General features: G+C 43.5%; 1 non-coding gene across 1 annotated transcript; it reads left to right on the forward strand.

The window, feature by feature from the left end:
- The first annotated feature begins 3,146 nt into the window (after window positions 1–3,146).
- LOC124510535 (U6 spliceosomal RNA) lies at window positions 3,147–3,253 on the forward strand. The gene has a single exon (XR_006961734.1). It is a non-coding gene; the product is annotated as a U6 spliceosomal RNA (small nuclear RNA).
- The last annotated feature ends 1,623 nt before the right edge of the window (window positions 3,254–4,876 follow it).

Consider the following 4,876-nt stretch of genomic DNA (forward strand, 5'->3'; position numbering starts at 1 on the left):
AGGTCATGATCTCAACGTTCTTTGGTTCCAGCTCCACGTTGGGCTCTGTGCTGACAGCTCTGGACGGAAGCCTGGACCCTGCTTCGGATTGTGTGTCTCCCTCTCTCTCTGCCCCTCTCCCCTGCTTGCATTCTATCTCTCAAAAATGAATTAACATTTAAAAAAAAAAGATCTGCTCTCTTAATGGGGCGCCTGGGTGGCTCAGTTGATTGAGCATTTACCTGTTGATTTCAGCTCAGGTCATGATCTCATGGTTGGTGAGATGGAAACTCACTCAGAGACTGCTTAGGATTCTCTCTCTGCCATTCCCCTCCTCAAAATAAATAAACTTTTTTTTTTTTAAAGATCTACTCTCTCAGCAACTTTCTTTTTTTTTTTTATTAAATTTTTTTTTCAATGTTTATTTATTTTTGGGACAGAGAGAGACAGAGCATGAACGGGGGAGGGGCAGAGAGAGAGGGAGACACAGAACCGGAAACAGGCTCCAGGCTCTGAGCCATCAGCCCAGAGCCCGACGCGGGGCTCGAACTCACGGACCGCGAGATCGTGACCTGGCTGAAGTCGGACGCTTAACCGACTGCGCCACCCAGGCGCCCCTCTCAGCAACTTTCAAATATACAATACAGTTTTGTTAACTACAGTCAGCATGCTGTATGTGACATCCCTGATGAGGTTTTTGGGGGTGATGGTGGGTTTGTGGGGTCCGGAGCCGACCGCCAAGAAAGAATTCTTGAAGACATCTTTGGTGCAAAAAGGTGACTTTATTAAAGCTCGGGGACAGGACCCGTGGGCAGAAGGAGCTGCCCTGGGACCAGGAGAGACTGGTTATATACTATGGAGTTGGGGTTGGGGGGGGCGGGGAGTAAAGTCCAGGGGAAGTTTCCAGTGAGATTTTCTTACGCTAAAGAAGACCACAGGATACAGGAGGCCTAGCTATTGTCAAGCTAAGGTTGTTTTTCCCTCCAGCAAAGCATTAGCATTAAGACAGTAGGGAGTTCCTGGGGAAATGTTTTACTCTGCTGGCCTCAAGTAGTTGTTGATGGGCTGCAGGTTATAAGGAAATTCAATTTTATCTGCCATTTCCTTCTGCCTTTGTTTCCCACATCAATCCCCACGACTTATTTACCCTAAGCCCGAAAGTTTATACCTTCTGACCCCTTTTCTTTCTTATCCCTTATCATTCAATGTCTCTTTCATGCATTCTTTAAAAAAAATTTTTAATGTTTTTATTTATTTTTGAAGGAGAGAGACAGAGCATGAGCAGGGGAGGAGCAGGGAGAGAGGGAGACACAGAATCAGAAGCAGGCTCCAGGCTCCAAGCTGTTAGCACAAAGCCCGATGCAGGGCTCGAACCCACAAACTGTGAGATCACGACCTGAGCCGAAGCCGGGCACTCAACTGACTGAGCCACCCAGACGCCCCTCTTTTATGCGTTCATAACCCAAGCAATCAGGGATTGTTTAGATGGGCTTAGCTGAACTTACATGGTTAAAGATGTAACACAAAATCAGACACACGAAAGTGGTAAGGACAGATTTCCATCAGTAATAGTGTTACGGAACCAGGCCGGAATGTTGGCGGAAAAACCAAGCGGCACTCAGAGATCTCGGTGGATCGGAGATTTATTTAACACCGGCGGGCTCAGAGGAGACATTTCTCCAAAGATCTGAGCTCCGAATGAAGGGGGAAGGGTAATTAAGAGTTGTCAGCTTCCATATCTGTGGCGGGTTTTCCCTCGAGCGGCAAACAGGGCAAGAAGAACCCGGAAGAGGGGTCTCCAAGCCGGAGACCAGAGCTTGTTTTAGTCCCCTGGGCCATCTTATGGTGTAAAACTTTATTCATTTTCCCAACATTCCCCCCCTTTGATGCCTTTTTAAAAAATCTTTTTTTAGGCATCCCTTTTTAGCTCTAGGGGTTGGTACCCTCAGAGAGCTAAGATGCCTGCTGCAGTTTGGCGAGCAACAGTGTTTTCAATAAAATGTACCAAGGCATTTAGTATACGGGGGCCGACAGTCACAAGTAAAATTATGGAAAGGAGGGGCCCTGCCAGGGCAGGGAGCCAGGATGCCCAGTCTGTGAGATCCCATCCTTTCCATTGATTGATACTTTCCTGTTGTCTACGTTGAATTCTTTCCTTGAGTTCCTTCACCTTAGTATTAACTATTCCCGACTGGTTTATGAAAGAGCAACATCCCTCCCCCAGAAAGATACAAGTCCCTCCTTTTTCTGAAGTGAGGAGGTCGAGGGCTGGCCTATTTTGGAGGGTCACTGCTGCCAGGGAGTTTATCTGGCTTTGTAAGATTACCGGGGATTCTGCCAGCTGTCCCATGTCCAGCTTGTTGGTGCAGTCTCTGTTAGCCCAACAGCAAGAAGCAAGATCCGGGCTATGACACCAGTAAGGGGCAAGGGCTGGCTGAGTTGCATCCGAACCCCCTTGGGCTCGGTCCACACGTTGATTCCTCAAGCTTCTGCCATGCACAGGCCAGCCGGCTTCCGGGGTGTGGCTGGAGCAGGGCTGGAGATCTCAGGGGCCAGTGTCTTGTTGAGGGTCAGTTTAAGCGGGTTGACTAGATCTGGATCACTGCGCCAGGTTGAGGGTTCCTCTGAGTTGGCCTTCTTAGCTCTGGAGTGATGGAGCCATGGGGTGATACCTGAAACTGAATCCTCTGTTTGGTTGTATGTCTGTAAAGTTCACCTCCAAGTCTTCGAAAAGGGTGATTTTCTGGTAACTGTCAGATCAGGTTTAGGGAAGATATGGTTTGCATATTTAGAGGTCCATCCTGTTTTCCAGTTGTTTAAATAATCTTATGCCCGTGGGGTCTTATTATTATCCCCACAGAATAACAAGCCCAGAAGATTGTCTATATGTGAAATACCGTGACAATTTTTCTGAAGTTTACCTCAAGTTGTCTAGTTTAGGTCAACAACAAACATTTAAAGACAATCAGAACTAGAATTTAACGTCCATAATGGTGCATTGTTGAATCAGTTTTTCTCTCTAAAAACCCCCCTTTCCAGAGATAGCCAAACTGAGACCAACGCATTTGTAGAACAAATCCAGTCTTAACAAACCTGGCTTAATTATTTACATACGCTCAGCAGGAATAGCGATTGATCATGAGGATCTTTTAAAGTTTGCTTTGCTGGTGCTCGCTTCGGCAGCACATATACTAAAATTGGAACGATACAGAGAAGATTAGCATGGCCCCTGCGCAAGGATGACACGCAAATTCGTGAAGCGTTCCATATTTTTATAAGAGACTGTTAAAAACTGAGAACAAACTGAGGGTTGATGGGGGGTGGGAGGGAGGGGCGGGTGGGTGATGGGTATTGAGGAGGGCACCTTTTGGGATGAGCACTGGGTGTTGTATGGAAACCAATTTGTCAATAAACTTCATATAAAAAAATAATAAAATAAAATTTAAATTCGAAAAAAAAAAATAAATAAATAAAGTTTGCTTTGCTGGAACCTTTTAGAAGGAATCTCCAAAGTTGAACTTTTAGCAGCCTCTCCAGGCCAGAAGTCAAGCCAGATACTTGTTATCAGACAGGCCTGCAATACCTGTAGAATTGGGCGAATTCCTCTTCATGAGGTCCCCGAGATAGCCTGAGGTTCCTGCACCTGCCAGGAAGTGGCCTTCTTTACTCACCTGGGGAGGCTGCTGGGAACTCTGTTAAGTAAGGCACCAGGCCAACATTTCCAAGGGGCTTTATGGCTCCACGTTTCATAAAGCCAACCTTAGTTCCTTAAAGCTGTGTGGTCATAACTGAGTCTATGAATGTCACTCTCAAATATGACATTCCAGTCAAAGCCTTGGTAAAATAACCAGTATTTCCAACGGTAACCTGTTACAAGATGAGCAGATTCTTATTGAACTTATGCAAACAATTGTAATTGCCATGAAAGAAAGAATACTCACTGAGAGTTTTTGAATTTCGGGGGAGTTATGCAGAGAGAAAAGTTAAATGCTTCAGTTTACAAATGGATACTTTATGACATTTCTGTTTATCATAGATATCTTAAGAGAAAGTTTCCTTAATTTGGAAGAGCAAGCATTAAAGAACCAGCATTATTTTCAGCAAGAATCACAAAACTATAATCTTCCTCAGTTCATTTAATCCCATGTTCCTAATTCTTGTTCAATTTGAATGCACTCTTTAGTTCTGGAAATTCTTACCCATTTTAGTACTAATCTTAAAGATGTCGAATACCTGTATTTGTCCCCAAAGCCCTTTTTATAAATCTTCTTGAAGAAGAAACACGTTTTGTGAGAGAATAAGAACAATTATAAATGACAAAATCTCAGAAATAGACATTGTTAAGGATCTGACGAGAGTACATTATGATGCAACTGACAAAGAAATTCGGTTATTTCTGTGACACATAACACTTCAAGTAATCAGAATATTAAGTGATGACCTTATCCCAAAACATTAAAACCTTAGAAATTGCATATATATTTGGACAGTTACAGCATTCAAGAGCAGATCAACAGTCCAAGAAAACTTTGTCATTTGAGCAGAGAGAAAAGAAGAATTTCAACCTTATACCAGTAAACTTTTACAATGCCATTCATCTCAACCTTAGCCCATCCTGAGCATACATAAAATTCCTTTCCAAAGATTTCCCTTCATGAACTTTCTGCAACTTTCTTTTGTCTTCAAACTTTGTCCCAAAGCCATTTCTCTCCAAATAACCAGTCTCGTTTAGGACAAAATTACTTTCTTCTACCCTCAACAAAAATGTATTTCCATTCCTTGTATCTTTCTTACATACCTCCTACTTTCCTATATACAGGGTTGCTTTCCTCATTTCCATCAGTCTTAAGCACACTTAGCAGAATTTTAACTCTTAGGAAATCTTAGTCTCCAATTG

Source organism: Lynx rufus, unplaced genomic scaffold (assembly GCF_022079265.1).
Source record: "Lynx rufus isolate CCGP_SWC_20201006 ecotype Redwood Valley unplaced genomic scaffold, mLynRuf1.p SCAF_15, whole genome shotgun sequence".
In the NCBI taxonomy this organism is placed as follows: Eukaryota; Metazoa; Chordata; class Mammalia; order Carnivora; family Felidae; genus Lynx; species Lynx rufus.